The sequence below is a fragment of the Ambystoma mexicanum genome, chromosome 6p (genome assembly GCF_040938575.1).
Source record: "Ambystoma mexicanum isolate Mex_15411 chromosome 6p, UKY_AmexF1_1, whole genome shotgun sequence".
Classification (NCBI taxonomy): Eukaryota; Metazoa; Chordata; class Amphibia; order Caudata; family Ambystomatidae; genus Ambystoma; species Ambystoma mexicanum.
This window is the reverse complement of record NC_090935.1, coordinates 858913851-858933946: the sequence shown is the minus strand read 5'-3', so window position 1 is coordinate 858933946 and position 20096 is coordinate 858913851. Positions and strand designations below refer to the sequence as shown.

Genomic DNA, 20096 nt, shown 5'->3' with positions numbered 1-20096 from the left:
ACTCCTTCTTCTGACCCACCACAAGTATCATATGGTTACGTGTGGAGCATTCATTTGTAGTACTTCTCAATTTATACAATTTTAACATATGTAACGTTATACAAATGGTTTGAATTTCATATATTAGTAAGAAACTAGTACTTCATTTCAGGGAAAGTACCTGATCCAGCTAAATCTATTTCAGATATTTGAAAAATAATATAATAAGTAGATGTAGTAACGAGTGCATAAACCTAGTTTCCTGGAACATGAGAGGAAATAGACATTTTTTAAACAACAAGAATAATGAGCTTTGTGCCTTGGATATCATCGTGTTACAGGAAACCTCGCTGACTATTGACCCAATATGGGACTCCTTTTGACATTTACACAGTTCCTGCTATAAAGAACAAAGGAGGACACCCTATGGCACGCCTTCTAATAGCAATTAAAAAATCCAAAGGCTTTGAAATTGAGATCTATACACACATCATCCCCTACATTCAGATCATGAAATTAATGAAATATGGATCTTCTATGATAATTATAAATATATACTGGGGTCGTTCGCAGTTGTCGGCAAAAATCTTTTTTAAAAATATATGCCTTGTCCTGAACTCTTGCATTAGATATTACCATCAATCATACTATGATTATGGGTGACCTAAATTTACATTTGATTCCAAGAGTTCCAGCCCCCCTAATTTCTAGTCAATTACAATGGTCTAAATTGATGAAATCCAGGAACTTTGTAATGTTGAATGGCACCATTGAAGGAGATATTCCGGCAAACACTACTTGGTACAGAGGTACTCTTGAGGCAATGTTAGACTACATGTATGGGAATGTCAACTTTTTGAATCTAGTACAGACATTGTGTCAAACCAAATGCTCACAGTGACCATAAACAGTTACTACTTCAATGGCTTTGGCCTGGGAAACACCAAAATAAACTTAAAAATCCAAATGTAACATCTATGTGTATAAATAAGGCAGGTAATCGTATCAAATGGACAAATTCCAAGCTAATTCAATTTGATCGAATACTTCTAAAAGGATGTACAAATTATCATTTCTGCTACATTCAGTCAATGCAGATATTCACACAAACACGATTACGTGCTGGGCATCACCAACACAAACACCTTCATGCACTAGATATAGAAGTGAGGCAGAAAAAAAGGGACTTGAGACATTCTATAAAAACTCTGCGTGATGTTCCAGTAGAATCAAGAATGACACAAATTAAAACATTGAAAATGATCTATCAAATATTGGATAAGAGGAAGGAGATCACTTATGTATCAAAAAGATTGGGAGGTTATGATGCAGCAGATTATCCAAAAATCGACTGGGGGAATCTGTGCTCTGCTTAATAATACATTGGACAAAACTCAAGCTGCCACTCAGATTAACCTGATACCAGAGAGTATGTGGAAAAGTTACTTTAAATCAATCTATCAATCTCCTTTTCCTAATTGTTATATTAATTTTAATTCGATCCAGTTAAATCATAGGTTATCGTTTGATATAGATGATATAATTCATTGTATACATAAACTTAGTAATTCAAGAGCTGCGGGGCCCGACAGGCTACATTAACGCACCATGAAGGAGAATCCTCAAGTTTGGGCCTCCATTTTACTTCAGATATTTAATCAAATCATGCTAAATGAGCATATTCCTAATTCATGGAAAAAATCTTATATCCTCCCGATCCTGAAGAAAGGTGACAGGATGGATCCCAAAGAAAGGTGACAGGATGGATCCCAAGTCATATCGACCTATAGCCTTATTAGATTGTCCTGGCAAATTATTTGCCCATCTCGTACTTGTAAAATTCAATAAATGGTTAACAAATACACGGTTGAGAGATCCTTTTCAAACCGGGTTTTTACCAGGCCTTGGTACAAGCATCAATTTAATCACTCTACAAGCCATTATATCTCATGAGAAATGTCAGAAGCAACCCTTGTTTGTTGCTTTTGTTGATTTTAAAAAAAACTGTTCGATGCAATACCTCACAAACTCCTATTTAAGACACTATTAGATAACAAATGTCCATGGAATATATTGAAATGGATAATCGAATTACATTCTGGTACCTCTATTCAGATTTGCTCGAGCCAAGAAGGACTATTATCGGACCACATCCAAACTGATTGTGGCCTAAAGCAGGGGTGTCTGCTAGCCTCAGCCCTATTCAACTATTTCATAGCGGACATTAACAACTGCTTTGCAAAGTTGAATATTGATGCTCCAAGGATTAATGGGCAACCCATACATATACTAATGTATGCTGACAACATGGTATTATTATCAAGGACACCTCAAGGCTTAAGATTACTTTTGGTGGCGCTAGAGAGATACATGGCTAGTCACTATATCACTATCAATACTGATAAAACACAGATTATACAATTTGGGAATAATAAACAGAGAAATATAAAATACAAGTGGTTCCTCCGGGAAACACCCTTGCAAGTGGTGTCAAGCTACAAATATTTAGACGTCTCTATTAATAACCATCCTTGAGATATCCCCTATGTAGATATAATAGGGGCTAAAGTAGGAACTGTCATTTCCCAATCATGTATATCAGATCCAAGTACTGCAAATTCTCGATCATCCCATTAATAGCTTATTACAAACTGAAGATGATACCTGTTGTTCTTTATGGGGCTGAAAGTAAATCGTGGGAGCTCTATTCATATTGGGACAAAATTGAAGGCAGATATTGGAAGAAGGCACTCATTTTACCTAGCTCAGAATCTCTTGCATTGATCCGATATGAACTGGGCCTAATTTCCATGCATGCTATATACAAATGGAAGATCTGTTGTCTGTATAGGAAATTTATCATGAATGAATATGTTAACGGTTTACTGATATCAATTGCTGAATGTATAAAACTATCTAATGATGAATTTGCAAAGTCATGGTGATGTAGAGCCATGAAAATTCTGTTTCACTCTGACATTTCCCCTGATATCTTGGTGAATAATCCAGAGAAAGCTAAACAAAAATTCTACGAGCTAGACTGGCGTCTAACGTGTGACTGTTGCATGACATATGCTAAATTTAAACAAAATCCATTTTATTTGAAAAACAGCTGCCTACTTATTACGATCACCTAATCCATATCATCGTTCACATTTCTTGTTTTAAGATTTAGATTGAATTTATGGACTACTAAGGAACTGACGATGAAATGGAAGATGTTAAACTCTGGGCATATATTGTGTAGATTCTGTAATTTGGAACCAGAAACATTACAACATTTAGTAGTTAGTTGTCGAGAACTACTGCCCCCAAGATGTTTTTATTTCAAATGTCACTTTGACAAATATGTTAACTTGGATGCTACGCAACTATGGTAGGCCTTGTACCATACCGACAGGCGATCAATCAGGTGCGCCATTATAAACTCAACCTTAAAAAAAATGATGTTGGCAGAAATTGGTAGACAAAGGTGACATAACATTTTTCTTTTTATTCAAGATAGCCATGTGAATGACCAAAAGTTGTATTCTGTATTGACATTGATGCATGTACATTAGAATTTATCGTATTTCTCACTTTTTTGCTTTTTAAATGTTGGTATATGTTTTGTTTGAATTATGAATTGTGTTTGAATGTTAAATTATATTGGTTTGATATATAAAAGTGTAAAAGTGATTTTACGTGAAAGGTTGACATATGTTAGCCAAACAGTAAATAAAAAAAATAATAAGTAGATGTAGTAGTAAAAAAAAGAATAGATTGATAGAAGTAGAAACATGTTGAATAGTAAGGGTTATAAAAATAGTCAATGTTCATAATTAATTTTACAATTCTCCTTCTATGTTATGTTATGTTAGCGGTACTTGTATAGGGCACCGTCACCAACGGAATTGGTCCCCAGGCGTTCTGGCGGATCTGGAAACGGGAAGGGTGGGTAGGGTTAGTCGGGAGGATGGGAGAAGGAGAGTGGGAGGGAGTGGTGTGCTGTTGGCAGCCTCAGCTCGGTATACACTGAGTGCTGGGCTTTGGTGCTAGTATCGGATCGGATGAAGGCCTCGAGTGCTGTGGGCGAAGTTTGTGTTGTTGATGCGGTGTGGCTAATACACAAAAGAGGTTGGGGATTAGACTGTAGGACCAAAAGAGCCCCCTCACTTTAGTTAAACCTAAATAATATAAACTAAAGAAGAGGTCCACAGTATCGTATCACTAGGTCACGTGTCCAAACCCGCTTAGTGGGAGGTGTAGATGAGGGAAAATGTACTAGTTGTCATATCTTTACTCGATTGTACTCTGCTATGGAGCACATCACAGTGAACAGTGAATACAGTGACGGTATACATTAAGCCAAATATTCAATTATCAATTTTATTAAACCTTCAATGGTAAAAAAATACATCATAAAAATGCCAACATGGCATAATTCATCTAATACGAATCTTTAACAATCCATAAAAACATTTTTTACATAAAAATGGTTTTACATAAAGAAAAAAAAAAAAATGAACATTTTTTTGAAAAAAAAGTTTAAGAAATTTACGACCAACGCACACCAGTGACAACTTAAGTACACCGGGAAGAAAAAGGTGTACAACCCAAGTCCTACACAGACACAACGTAAAGGGTTATAACATAAACAAAAATAACTAGATCTATTTGTTCATTCTAAATCAACCACAATAATGAGGTTTGAAGAAAAATAGCACAATTAGATTAGCTAATAAATTCCACACTCTTTCGCTCCCATTCAACCCAACATGTTTCATTCCTCACTCATTCCGTACATCCACAGTCAGGGGAAATTCATCAGGGGTATGTACTTAAAAGCACAATGTGCCAAATTTGGTAGTCTGTCAGGGCGGAACTGTGCTCACCGCCTCACGACTTAATTTGTTCAACAGACACATTTTTACCCTAAACCTATTGGCCAAAAGACCACATTAGAAACTACGTGGACTATGGTTTAACCAAACAACCCAAAACCAGTGGTTAATTGTTACTGAAAATGTCGGTTTGCAATCAGCTCGGGATAAATTGTTTCTGAATCCCTCACAAATACAGCTAATTCCTGTTGTTGTGATGAAATCCAAATTAACCTCCCATGAGGGTGAAGGACACGTGACACCAGGTGGTAACTTACACAGTAGTTCGACACAGAAAAGGTTTTTGTAGGGTGTCTAGCAGATTGGAGCTCTCACTGCCATGGTTCTAGAGGATTCCACTAAAATGTACTAACAACCACCTTATGTTGGTGACGTGATGCATTACATCAAACATATGCTGCATTTACCAAGATTGCTGCCATGGTTCGTCACCCGAACGAGTGTATCGTTGTCAAATCCGGACACTGCCGACAAAGCCCATGCAATTCCGGCGTGTCGTGGAGTCAAATGCAGTCTGGTATGATCTGCGTCTCGCCTAGCAGTCTGCTTCAGGGGGCCACCATGCGGTTGATGCGGTGTGGTAAAGTGCGTGTGGATTGCTGGGAGAGAGATGGTTGTGTGGTTTTGTGTGGGTTTAAGTATGCAGAAGATTGAGAGTTGGGTTAGTGGGGCTGTATCCTGGTTCAAGTACTTATGAATCCGTTAGAGTTGTATACCTGTGGGTGCGGATGTTGCTGGTTCCTAGTAGGCCGACTCGCTTTGGTGGTGTTGCGCCGATCCAACTGTATCCTATTGAGTATATTTTGGATTGGTGGGTCCGTCTGAACCTAATCTTCAGGTGTGGGATTGGGTGGGTGATATCTATTCTCAGGTGATCTAGTGTGACCCTGGTCAGTTAAGGCTTTGAATGGTTCAGGGTCGGGGTCGTGTTGAAGTGTTGTCCTAGTGGATCAGTCTTGGTGAGCCTGTGTATTCAGACATTCGTATCCTTCTGTCCTGACTGGTTCTTTGATTTCCATGGGGTGAATATACTTGGGACTGTTGTTTAGTTGTAGTTTTGTGTGGTGGGGCATTGTGCTTCCTGCTTTTTATTGGTGGACAGTGTGTAGTGATGAAACATTCTGTTTCGAGGGGATTGGGTCCTCCGACATATTCCATATCTATGACAGTAATCACCACAGCTGTGCTGCTTTGGAAAATCTTTCGGCATCTGCGTCCTGCATCGATGATGTCGATATGCTGTCCTCGAGAGCCTCCGTCGAGCCGATGTCACCGGATGTTATAAGTAGGACGCACAACGCCTGTAGCCTCAGTCCCGTGTTTTCCACAAACTTGTTCGCTTTGGAGATCTCGGCGTGCCTCGGTTCTACTGAATCCTGTTCTTTTGGTTCTTCGAACCTGTTAGTTTATGTATTGAAATGATGTCTTCGGCTTCTTCCACCCCGCGGTCGGGTTTTAAGAAGTGTCGGGTGTGCGGGTCCAAGATGTCATTGACTGACACGCACAACGCTTCCCTCTGGTGCCTCGGGGAGGTCCACGATACCGATGACTGTGTCGACTGCCAGTCGCTTACATCGAAGGTGTCAAGTCTAATGAGGGATGAAAGGGTCTCAACCCCCTCTCCCAAACCACAGAAGCCGAATAGATTGACCCTCCCACCATGGTTTGCACGGGCGTCTGAATGTTAATACACAGATAACCACGTGGCAGCCAATGGGGGGAAGACGGAGTTAGGGAAAGGGTGTGGAATGACAAAGGTAAGGTAGGGAAGAAAAAACATGCATATCTAACACAGAACTTAATACTGAGACTTCACAATCCTGCCCTCCATGCTTGATACTGCCTATCCTATCTGACTCCTGAGTATATATATACAACACCTAGGGTTCTTCATCATACTATATTATACCATACCCATGACCATGTACGTGTGTGTATAACACATAGCAAACATGAAGCAACACAAACTGTATCTTCCCTACAAAAAATCCAACATAACACATGGCCCAGTGGGCTGACATTTAACATAAGCAAACATAAGCGAAAACATGACTTGTCAGTAGTGGAATGCCTGCAAGACTTTGCCCCTTCCAATTAGTAAAGATTCCTCTCTCTACGTTGAGTATTGCCTCATACTCTGGGTATAAACAATGTTACCAACAACCTGCGGATCCAACACTCATAACTCATGAAATCCTCTCAGAACGTAGCACTTAAACATATGCTTGAGTTATTAACTTAAATCTTGAATGCTCTTATTTTAGGGTCCGGGTGACTCGTGAGTACACCCGGACATCAGGACATGCTGCAGTTGAAACGCTGTAGCCCATTGGAGCCACTGCTGCGCCTAGTCTGGAGACACAGCTCAAAGCAGCAGTATGGAAGGTTCACCGCCGAGGCCCGCAGTAAGCTTTCGAGTGACTGCTTTGCATCCCAGGGTTATTGCTGCAGACCGCCGCCCTGATTGCCTGCTCTCCCAGATCACCATCAGTTTGTCCAGAGCCCCATACACGCCGTCGTGGCTGCCCGTGCTGCACAAGATCAATTATCAGCACCTGTGCACGGGCGGTCAACGGCTAAATATTCTCCTGATGGGCTCCAGCTGTCTCACTGTGCAAACTCCAGGGACTACAATCTGCCCCTAAGCCTGCTGGGAACAGTAGTCTTTATCTCAATTTCGCCTATACTGTCTCCTGGGCTTGCCCCAAACCCTATTCCTGACAGAAGGCCTTGCGGGGGCGTAAGAAGAAGCTGTCGGTGGGTAAGGTGGCCAAGCCCCGGAAGTTGCGATCCACTGGACTTTCAACGGACGATTCAAGGGGCGACTTTCAGCATCGTCGTCGTGAGTCCGGGGGGGGTCTCGGTCCAGGAGTCGGTCTCGTCATTCCTCTGTCTCTTTGAGGCACTCACGGAAGTGCCGTCACAGGTCGCCTTCCCTGTCCTCATCCGAGGACTGCACCCGTCGGCGGGTTGCTTGTCCCAACAAGCATTCCACTCTGGAGGAATGGGATTCCTTCCGAAAGGAGATGATGGCGATTTTTCAATCGCAGGGCTCCGGTCCGTCCGCGCCGTCGAAGGACGCTGGATGTGACCATACTAGAGACACCACTCATACGCCTTTGGGCTCAAGCGGTAGTCGCGACCACCCGGCACCTTCGAGGTCCCGGTCGGACAAGGATGGTTGCTCTAGACATGCCCGTTCCTGGTCCTAATCCTGGATTCCCTCGAGACCGCGTGAGCCTGTGAAGTCTTTGAGGAAGACATTGATGCCTTCGGCGCAGAGGTCGTCGAGGGACTCTCTCAAGGCTCCGCCACAGAGGAAGTTGTCAACGCCATCGACACCCAGGCTGTTGAAGGACACGCTCGGGGCTCCACCATCGAGGCCTGTGTCGACGCCGTCGAAGTTGTCAGCGCCTGGCTCGACGCCGATTCCGTTGACGCCTTTCGAGGCTGCTTTGTCGGAGGTACCCCGTGGCACGGTGGAACCTCCTCCCCCCCCCGAAAGGCTCTGGCCAAGGCTAAGAATGTCTTTGTCCCTTTTTCTGTGCCCTCTTTCCAACCTCTGGATTATATTTCTGAGGGGGATGAGGGATCTGAGGAAGGTTTGGTGCCTGAGGAGGTGCCTGACAAGATTTTGTCTGGTCACAGCCAGATTGAAGACCTGCGTCAGTCATTGCATGACGCCAGTGGTCTGGACTCCTCTCCGGAGGTGGAGTTCTGTCGGCCTGAGCCTGGCACCCATGCGGAGTCCTTGTACCGGCGCCTTATGTTGAAGGGCACGGAATACTTGGGGTGGTCTGCTCCACCTGTGGATTTTCTGCAGGATGACCTGACGGACATCCTTGACCAAGGTCCTCCAACTGACCCGGTACTGCCATTCCATATGGCTTTGCAAAGAAGGGTGGCTGCAGCTTGGACTGCTCCAGAGAGTCTCCCGGCAGTGAGCAATTCTTTGCTGCGAAAATACTGCCCAGCCAGTAGTGACCCCTGCTACTTGACCACGCACCCCGCTCCGGAGAGTTTGGTGGTGCGGCGGCCACGGCCCCAGCAAAGCAGGCGTTGTACCCTACCATCCCTCCTGATGGGGACAACAAGCGTTTGATGGCTGGGCGAAGAAAGTGTTTTCTTCAGGGGTCATGGCTTTACAGGCAGCCAACTCTGTTTGTGCCTTGTCACGTTTCGCGCACACTCTGTGGAACTGTATTTCCTTGGCGGATGAACATATTCCCGAAGGGGAGGAACGGGATGGTTTTCTTGCTATTGTACAGGGTGGCAAGGATGCCATGTGTGAGGCCGTTCGGTCGGGTTTGGACATGGCAGATTGTGTCAGCCGGTCCATGGCGGCGAGCACCATAATACGCAGGTTTGCGTGGTTGCGGAAGTCGGGGTTTGCTCCTGATGTGCAGGCCCGGCTCCTCAACATGCCCTTTGATGGTGAACATCTTTTTGGCAGCAAGGCTGACGAGAGCCTTGAGAGGTTGAAGACCTCCAAAGCTGCAGCAAAGTCGTTGAGCGCTGCAGTTTGCCAACCTCTGCCTTTTCGTCCTAGGGAACAGCAATGGAGGGGAGGTTCCTTTCGATATTACTCATCCTTTAGTAAATCGAGAGGAGCTGGAAGTCAAAAGGGGACACCGTAGGAGTGCCAGAGGTGGAAAACAGGGTACTCGAGGTGCCAAGGCCGCTCGGGCAGTTGCCTCTTTGCCTTCAGGCACTGCTGCAGCCACTTCAACTCAGTCATCGGGGGAAGGCTGGCGCAGCATCTTGTAGAATGGCGTGCCATTACTTCAGATGTGTGGGTTCTGGAGATCATAGCCGACGTCTACTGTCTTCCTTTTTGGCAGAGGCTTCACAACAATCCACCAGGGAACCTCTTTGAAGAGTCCGGATCCGCTCCTTGCGCAGGAAATTCAATCCCTGCTGGAGAAAGGCGCCATAGAACTGATGCCTGTAGCGGAGAGGAACAAGGGATGGTATCCCCCTTATTTTTTGATTTCGAAGAAAGACAGGGGATTGAGACCCATCATGGACTTGCGCGGTTTGAACAAGCTCCTCTGGAAGGACAAGTTCAAGATGGTTACTCTTTCTCAAGTTCTCCAGGCCCTTCAACTTCAGGACTAGTTGGTGTCTCTCGACCTAAAGGACGCTTATTTTCATGTGCCGATCCATCCAAAGCACAGGAAGTACCTGAGGTTCGCATTGACCTGCCGTTCGGATTGACCTCAGCCCCAAGGGTATTCACCAAGCTCATGGTGGTGGTGGCAGCGTATCTCAGGAAAAGGGGGGATTCACGTCTACCCCACCTGGATGATTGGTTGATCAGGACGCGCTCTCCCGAGCAAGTCCTGGATCATCTGTCCGTCACATGCCACTCCCTTCACAGGCTGGGCTTCTCCCTCAATTTAAAGAAGTCCCATTTGACGCCAACCCAGCGGCACCATTACATCGGAGCAGTGCTCGACACTTCCCTGGGGCAGTGTTTTCTGTGGTGGGCCGTCGACGGCAATCTGATGAAGGGGGCTCTGTTTTGGCTACCCTGGCCGGAAGTGACGATCGTGACGAATTGGCATGAGCTCCCCATCCCTCACGGGATGGGGAGCTCATGCCAATGATTTGAAATTCAGCGGTCGTTGGTCTCCGTCGGAGTCCAGACTCCATATCAATCTGTTGGAGCTGCGGGCCGTCAGGCTTGCCCAGAAGGCTTTTCTGCCGACTGTGCGTGCGAGGAAGGAATGTCCTGATTCTGACGAACAACACAGTGGCCATGCACTACCTCAACAAAAAGGGGGGGCAGGGTCACTTCCTCTGTGCAGGGAGGCGATGCAGCTCTGGTTCTGGGCCATCCAGCAGGCAGTTCATCTGGTCGGAGACGAAAACGAGACGGCGGACGCTCTGAGCAGGCAGAGCACGATCTCTCACGAGTGAGAGGTGGCTCAGGAGATTCTCCTGGAGATCTTCGCCCTTTGGGGGACCCCTCAGGTGGATCTCTTCGCCTCCAGTGTCAACCGAAGTGCGAAAGGTTCTGCTGGCGGGATTCTCCTCCAAAAGGAGCCTTAGGAGACGCGTTCGTGGTGGAGTGGTCCTTCCCACTGCTGTATGCGTTTCCTCCAGTCCCCGTCATCCCGCAAGTGCTGCGGAGGTTGTGCAGGTTCGGTTCCCGGATGATCCTCATTGTTCCGGTTTGGGCTCGGAGGACGTGGTACCCGGATCTTCTCGACTTGTCCATCTGCCCTCCGCGTCGTCCTCCCTACCGAGACGACCTGCTCTCACGGGAGGGGGGGTCAGGTTCTCCATCCAGAGGTCAGATCCCTCAACCTTCACGCTTGGCTTCTGAAAGGTTGAGGTATAAGGATTGGGACCTCCCTGAAGACATGAGGGAGGTGTTGCTTTCGGCCAGACGGTCGGCAACAAAGTCCCTGTACCGTTGCCGTTGGAAAAAGTTCTGCGACTGGTGCAGGGTTAAGAATGTGGATCCTTTTTCATGTGACATTCCTGTAGTTCTGTCTTTTTTGCTTTCGTTGGCCCACAGGTGCCTGCAAGTGGGTACTGTTAAAGGTTACCTGGCGGCGCTGTCTATATTTAAGCGCTTGTCTGAGGAGTGTTCTCATTTTAAAATTCCTTTAATTTCTCAAAGGACTCACTAATGTGTTTCCGCCGGTTTGAATTTGAACCTTGTTCTGAAATTCCTTATGGGTGCTCCGTTTGAGCCTTTACATTATTGTCCTTTGAGGCTGTTCACCCTTACAACTGTTTTTTTAGTTGCGGTCACTTCCGCTAGCAGAGTGAGTGAGTTGCAGGCACTTTCAGTTAAGCCACCCTTCACTGTGTTTCAGAAGGACAGGGTTTTCCTTAGAGTTCGTCCTTCCTTCTGAAGGTGGTGTCGGAATTTAATTTGAACCAGAAGGTTATTCTTCCGGATTTTATCCTCCTCCACATCCTGGTAAGGAAGAGGAGAGGCTCCATAGGTTGGATCGTAGGAGAGCTTTAAGTTTCTACATTTCTCGCATGTCCCGGGTCAGAGTGGATGATCAGCTCGTTATTGGTTACGCTGGAAGGCATTTGGGACAATCTGTGACTAAGCAGACTTAGCCTAGGTGGATTATCTTGGCAATTTCTGAATGTTACCTCTTGGCGAGTAAGGACCCTCCGGTAGGCTTACGGGCCCATCCTGCTAGGGGTATGGCTGCCTCTACTGCCCTGCAGAGGGGTGTTACTATTCATAACATCTGTGATGCAGCCACTTGGGCTTCGGTCCATACTTTTGTACATCACTACTCCCTCGATTCTATCCATGGGCAGGATCTGGCCTTTGGCAAGGCGGTCCTTTACTCTGCAATTTGATTGGGCATTCTAAATTTCTATATTCTAAATTCTTTTCCCTCCTCCATACGTTGGTACTGCTTTGGGAGTCTGTCATAGATATGGAATACGTTGGGGGACCCAATCCCCTTGAAGAACAAGTTACTCTCTTACCTGGTAATGTTCTTTCGATGGGATGGTCCGACGACGTATTCCATATCGCTCCCTCCCTACCTGCCCCGCTACACAATTTATTATGCGATTGCAGCTTACGTTTCCGCAAGGCTTTCTGTGGTCATACTGGCAGTGGTTTGGTGCCACACGTGCCAAACCTACAACTCCAGCTACGGGCATCGTGCGTTCTACTTATAACATCCGGTGACGTCGGCTAGACGGAGGTCCTCGAGTACAGCGTATCGACGTCATCGACGCAGGACGCAGAAAGATTTTCCGAAGCAGTACAGCTGTGGTGATTACTGTCATAGATATGGAATACGTCGTCGGACCATCCCATCGAAAGAACGTTACCAGGTAAGAGAGTAACTTTTTCTTCTCACCCATTGCATTGGGGCCCGTGATGCAATGCTTCCTTTCCCTCTGTTTTGTTCTTAGGGCTGTTGGGGAAGGTCATAGTTAAGGTCATGGTCCTCTTGATGATTCGTTCTAGTCTCTCTGTCTTAGTTTGCTAGGTTTACTGTCTTTGGTCGTATGGAATGGAAAAAAAAATCTAGGTGAGAAGTAGTATAAATAATCTTGCATAAACAAAGTATGTGCCTGTGTGCAATGTAATAGTATAGAATCTACGCATTTGAAATGTGGTTAATATAAAAAGAAATCAGTTACTTGTACTACATATTTGTATACTGTATGTTCAATTACATGGGAAGACAATGTACTGCGTAAGTATGAAATATGTACATATATGGTATGTAAAAAGAGTTGTCATGTTTCCAAATGTTATGAATCAAGCCAGTGATGTCATGTATGATGTCATCAGTGATGTCAAAGTTAAGGTGGACTTGCTTCAAATGCGAGTAATGAATTTCAAGGGTTTTATTGCGTTAAATCTGATCACCTAAACTCTTTTTGTAACAAAGGTTTTTTCACAGCATTTAAAGGGTTTTGTTATACTATAGTTTATTTGGGGCCCATACCCAATGCCTTTGGCCATGTGCAGTGGCCACGGCCTTCAGCCTTGGCCACTGTACTTGTGGCACCAATACGTTTTCTGGGGCCCTGTAGCAATGGCCATTGTACATGATTCACCTTGAGGCCCACTAGGCACCAATAGGTTTCTATGGGGCCCCCTAGACCTGGCCTTCCACCATGGCCTTAATTAATTCCTCATATTTTGGATGAATTTCTTATGTTGAATCCGGGAGTGTGGCCCCTTAACACCGTGGTGTCATTTGGTTTGTTTGTGATATTGATGCGTGGTGCTGAACCATGTCGGATCAGCAGCAGAATCAAACAGAGCGTGCCGGAAACGCCTTTTCGCCTTTCAGTTTTTAAGATATATATGCGGTAGCGGCCATGTGGTTATGGATAAATTGCTAAACCCATTGGAAGAGCACTTTAGGGTGGCTTACGAATCCTCACCAAACTTTGCAAAAAAAGTATATGGCCCACTCTGAAAAGTTTGGTGAAGTTTGGTCAAGGGGGGGGCAAAGTTATAGGGGGTCCCACATTTTTTTTTTCCCATAGACATAATAGGAAAAAACTTTGCTTATGCCTACAGCGCAAACCGCTGGACGGATTTTCACCTAATTTGCCGCAGGAGCAGCGGCTTGGTCCCAAAAGTGTGCTTTTGTTAATTTGGCGTAAATCTGTCCAGAAGTTTTTTTTTTTTAAACGACCAAAACATAAGGCAAAAAAAAGGTGATATCTATGTCCGGTCCGCGGACTCACTTCCCTGTTCGGTCCGCGGACTGGCCTCTGATTGGCTGCACTGTCCTCTGACTGGCCTCCGATTGGCCAGAAAAATTTGCGGACTTTTGAAAGTCCGCGGACATCGGGACGCGGCCGCTGATTGGATGGTGAGAAAATGTTGTGTCGATTTTCCTGAAACCCCCACCATCTTGGGTTCGTGGACTTTTTTGGAGTCCGCAGACAGCGCGGCGAAAACATTAAAAAAAAAGCAGCAGTGCACTTGTCAAACTCAACAATCTCTGGGGACTTGGGGGGCTGAGGATTGGATTGGAGATGGCCATAAGAAGCCAAAAAACGGGTTGTTTCACCCCCCGAAAGTCCGTGAACACTCCGGATGTCCTGGGGCAGTCCTGTGGTGTTCGCGGATACTTCAGATATCCTAGGAAATCTGTACGTATTTCTGCATTACATGGTTGGGGGAAAGCAGTTTTTGGATGGCTTATAACTGTTGCTCCACTCAATGAAACTGGATGTAATTTTGCAATTCTATTCTAGAACTAATCCTGAATGATTTTGCAAACTTTTTTGGGGATTCTGTCAAGAGGGGGCAAAATTAGAGGGGGGGGTCTCAAAATATTGTCAAGGCATATAAATGTGGTGTCATACGACAAATCTGCACAACATTCGGCAAAACGATTTTGGATCTAGGTATAAATGGTTTTCTAAGGTTTGGTGGGATTTTCTCAAGAGGGGGCAAAATTAGAGGGAGGGTCTCAACATTTTTTGATGGCTTATAACTTTGTTGCTATTTGAGAAATGTGGACAAACGTTTTGAGAAAGCTTATAGACCCAATCTTCAAGGTTTGTGTAAAGATTGAATGGATTTTGTCAAGTGAGGGCTAAGTTATATGACCATTGTATGTACATACATTTTGACACTTTTAAAAAAATAAAACATTACGTCTGATTTCGAGCAAACTCGTGAGGAGCATTGGGAAGGACATTAAAGCATGGTTTTGCAAATGTGCCCGTGTTTTTTGACAAGTGTAATAATATAGGTACAAAAAATAGTCATATACCTTTGGTGACTGAGGTATAGCCTGTGGCTGTGGGCAGTAGCCAGATTGTCTGGGTCATGGCATAAGGTTATGGCACGGACAATCTGGCTACTGGCCATGACCGCTAGGGACGGAAAATGGTGTTAAAGTGGCTATGTTTACTTGGGACCGGCTATGTGGTAAAGTTATTCGAAGGTAGGATAGGTTTGAAAGGGGGAAAAAAAGTGTTTGTGGTAATATGTTCATAGGGTTTTGCAGTCTGCCATGGCAAGGGAAGAGGGGCTGTGTACGGAGCCCCACCTTCTCTTTCCATGTTGGCTGTCTTGGAAAAGGACTTTCCTTCCTACAACGGGACTACGCACGCATCCCGCTGTAGGAAGAATAATCTTTCCTTCTTAATGCCGGACGCCCGCGCCGTCCCGCTATAGGAAGAGAAATCTATGTTTTAGCACCCTGGGTTCCTGCTTTGGGAAACAGGGGTGCTAATGGCCTTTATCCCCCATTTCAGGGGCTGAAATGGACGATAATGGTCCATAGCCCTCCTTATTTATAACGCACCAATGTCAGCAGACATCAGGCTGTGTGGTTACAGTATTTGTTGAGGAAGATGAGGTGGAGGAAGACAGCTTACTACTTACTGAGAAAGGAACAATCTTTCTGAGAGCATTGCGGTCATTGGATTTGGTGTGGCGGCGCATGGAGGTGGTCCCGTAGGAGTACTGTCCAGATAGTCTGCGACTGAGTTCAAAATACTAGGTGCATTTCACTTTGGTAGCTTTAGCCTTTGTTACACTCCCAACAGTAGCAAAGAGTTGGCACACCCATGATTTGATCTTGATGCTAGAAGTATGCACTTCCTCTACCTCATCTTCTTGGTCCCCTTCATTGTCTTTGAAAGTACTGCGATTTTTTTGTTGTGAAGGTCCTCCAGCTGGTTGTGGTGGTGGCTCTTGGGGAGGAGGGATGGCAATAACTGATGCCATTTTTAAGATAAATATCAGTTTTGATAAAATTCTTCCAAGTATGTACTGTGTACTAGATTGGTAATGGATAATGAGTAGGAAAAGGTGTAGGGGGTGTGCAAGGGAAATTCTGAAGTTGAAAGTTCCTAGATCAGTAGAAAATGCAGTTCCGAACTGTCTGCGAAGGACAGATCTTATCGTGAAGTGCGGACGGGTTCTCGGACACATCATCATGCTGCGCGCCAGCCTATGGTAATGTTGCACTGTCCGGATAGTCCGCAATGAAGTCAGATGTTCGTAGACATCTACAGATGCAAAGCTTGTTGAAATGGTTGCAAAAAGTGTATAGAAGTGTTAAAAATGATTATAGAAGGTGGGAAATGGCAGAGTTTTAAGGTGACACTTTGTAAACTGAACACATATTGTTATATTTGGTAAGTATGATATTAGTAAGTTGTAGGAAAATAGCATGCACTGGTAGAAACCCATGAAATTCACTGAAAAAACCTTGTTAAAGTGACGTTATGGTTAAGTTGCACTAATAAAAACCTATGAAATTCAGTAAAAAAAACATTGTTAAAAGGACGTTATGGTTACAAGTAAAATCGAAAAACCCCTGAACTTCGCCTGTTATGGTAAGCTAAGCAACCATAACTCGTGCCACCACCGTGCACTGCTAAGACTAACACCCAGGACATCAACAGAGGCACCTCACTCTTGGGCCCTTCACCACCATTGTCGATGTATCGCAGATGTGAGAAACTTTAGTCTCTCAGACACTTTCAATTGTCCACAGGCTCACCTTTGGATGTTACCCTTTGACCTCAGGATTAATTCCAAGTCACGCTGAGAAACTCCACACCAACACTAAACTGCTCCAGCGTATATGCTAAAGCAACATTGATTGACAGGTAGTTCTGCAACCTTTTAACAATTTTTTTTGAACACCTGTTCTAGCACAATTCTCAAACCCTTGTGTTTGCTATTTTATTCTTTAGAGAGTGTTTTTTTTCCAAACGCCATCCCCTCTTTGATGATGCAGCACTGCTGTGGGTCGTCCCGGGCCCATTTACCCAGACGCCCTGCACCGGTCTCCGGCTAACCGCGACTGGTTATTTTTACTCATCCACAGCTCCTTTTATTGGTAATATTTTTGCCCCTTTTTTGGCTTTAACTATCTCTCTAAGCAATCTAGGTAGAATCTCTAAAAGAGATTATCCCTTTCACATCATTTATCTTGTTTGTGTCTGCTTCCCCACAGGGTCCAGTTATTGTGTGTTATTCCGCCCTGAGGAAGGCAACTCCAAATATGTCCTGAAATCATTTGCCAGACAGGTGGCTCCTTTGCCGAAACGTGTTTAAGATGCCTACTTAATTTGTTGTTTTTCTATTTTGCTTGACACGCACACATAGGCAGGCCTGTCAACAAAACTTTGCCAATCCTGTAATAAATTTGTATATTGGCTTAATACAAGCCAAATCCAGTTGGCTCAGTCTAGGTCATCACTCAGAATTGGCAATTTCTGTTCATCTTTGAAATAAGATTACTAATTCTATTCATGTGTTTTTTTTAAATAAGACTACCATTTCTGTTTGTGTTTTCAATGATCAACTGTTTAACCAATAGACAAATGTATCTATTTGTTCACTACATTATTTTTCTTTAGTTACCTATGCATTTTAATTTTTTTGCTTGTCTTATTGTGAAATAAATATGTTCACTATTCTTAATATGAGACTACCCTGATTGCTTCTGAGTGTGTATTAGCCTAAATTCATTGGTTTAGTGATACCTCTTTGGTACACTTGTCAAATAACTTATTATTTAAGCAATTCTTCAATTGATTTCATAGCAGTATGGACCCCATTGGTTTAGTCTAATTTACAGTCCCTCTCCATCACTGCTTTTTGGACAATTACCCCTCCTTTCGTATTGGATCAAATACACGGTAGGGCTTGCATGATAGCTGCAGCCAGAGGCAAGCAGAAACGATGCACCCGCCCAGGACGGGTGGAGACCGAAAATTCCTGGTTAGCAAGATAAGCCACCTCTGAGAAGTTCAGACTAAAATCCTCATAATTACAGGCAAGAGACTCCATTTCATGGTCTCCACACACGTGGCCCAGCAGAAAAAGGCAATGCCCATTCAATCGAGGTGGATGCAGATAAGCTGTTCCCACCAAATCAAAGGTGGAAAGATACAAGTGTTGCTCACGGACTGCCAACTGAATGCACTCTCCCAGGCTTAGGGGATCAGAGATGGACATTTTAGGGAACACACAGCCGCACAATTCTCATTAGCATTGCTTTGAGAAGGTACACTCAGCCTGGAAATCGTCCAGGGTTCAAGGGCTCGGAGGGCCCCCTCTACCCAATCCAGAGTCACCTTTCACATGAAGATATATGTTGCAGGAGCCAATGGTCTCCCTGCAACATTGTAGATTGAAACATGCAGAGGTGGTCTCAGCAGGAGCCACCAGATATGGCTATACAATAGTAGAATTAACCAGTATAGGACAAATACCTAGTCCGCCTAAACTGACCAATGTGAATGCTAGATAGGTTTCGGGTACAGAGCCTGGTTTTGTGACATCACACCTGGATAAAACTGGGTGTGACACTCTCAGAAGACGAGAAACATGGAGAACTCTGTGTGATTCATGTCGTTTTGTTAGATAATAAACACAGTAAACTTTGCCCCATGGCTGAGTCTTCCGTTTTTGCTGTGGGGAGTTTTTGTTGGGCCCGATTGTGTCCATGCTGGTAATTGGGGTGGCTGCTATAGAACCACGCCACTACAACAATAGGGGACACCAAGTCATTGGTCCGAGCTTCTCCTGTCTGCCGTCTTCCACGTGGGGTTCTTCTTAGCATGTCATAAGTCATACAGCTCTTAATTGGCAATGAAAAGTCCAAATCATAGCATGCCCTAATGTGCGCCTGGTACTGCAGACATGGGCGCAAAGGCTACTTTTGAGGTCACACTATTTTACAAACCCAAGCTTGATCCCAGACGCGTCAACACCTTTCCTTCTTCCCACCCCATACTTAAATGTGTAACTTTCCTTCCCTGGCACCTCACAGTACAAATCACGGGAGCCTAGGATATTTTGCTATAATCTCGCTGATAGATTGGTGATCAAACAGCTTTATAGTCAGTGGTCTAGGACTGACCTGCACTCTGGAATGTTGGGGTCTTGGGTCAGGGGCATCTGGATACTATGCTCTCGGGAGTATAGTTCACGGGCAACGTGCTTCCCTTGGAAGCAAGACGACACGAGCACCACAGGTTCGATCCCCAGGTCCGCGCTTGGAAACCTCTAGGTATTAAGAGCGTTATAAATAACCCATCATACCATATATTATAACTTGGGGGTTGGGCTTAGGAGGTCAGAGGCTCGCGCCCTCCTTCTCGTGGAATAGCTGCTCACAGGGAGCTCTTGGCCCCCTAGTGGTCTTGTAGGGCGCATGCCGTTAGTAGGAGACAATGAAAGGTTTATGAATCCCAGAGAGTTTGGCCTTCCCTCCTGCTGCCCAAGCTGCAACCAGCTCCTGCATTCACACACACATTTCTATGTTTCGAGCCTGGGCCCAGTGCCCTGCCTGCAGCACACCGCCAGGCCTCGATTTCAAGATGGCTGCTGTTTTCTAAAATGGCGTTTCTTTTTCTAGTGCAATCTACACCCAGTCACGTAATCTACATAAAATGCATCTTCTATTGACACCCCCTACAGTCGTCCCAAGCACCTTCAACACACTGTTAGGCGACTGCCGCATTCGAAACCTCTTGGGGGGCCTCGGGCGATCGCCCCTGCTTCCCAACATAAGGCAAGCCTCCAAAAATAAACAATCACAGCAGCTATCATTCATCTATTAACCACAAGAAAAGCATTTATCTTGGTCATGGGATTGAGACGAAGACATCTTCGTATAGCAGCTAAACTTGACATTCCTGCATGTGTGCTTAAATGGTTTAAGCTTTCATAATTGGGCATTAATCCGTAGAACACCGTCACTCGAAGATTAAACAAACTACAACGTTGCCGAA

At 44.9% G+C, this 20096-nt stretch overlaps 1 protein-coding gene across 1 annotated transcript in view; it reads left to right on the top strand.

The window, feature by feature from the left end:
- Window positions 1–20096, top strand: part of FBXL17 (F-box and leucine rich repeat protein 17) — a 2179700-nt gene that overhangs the window by 1461747 nt on the left and 697857 nt on the right. The window lies entirely within an intron of this gene.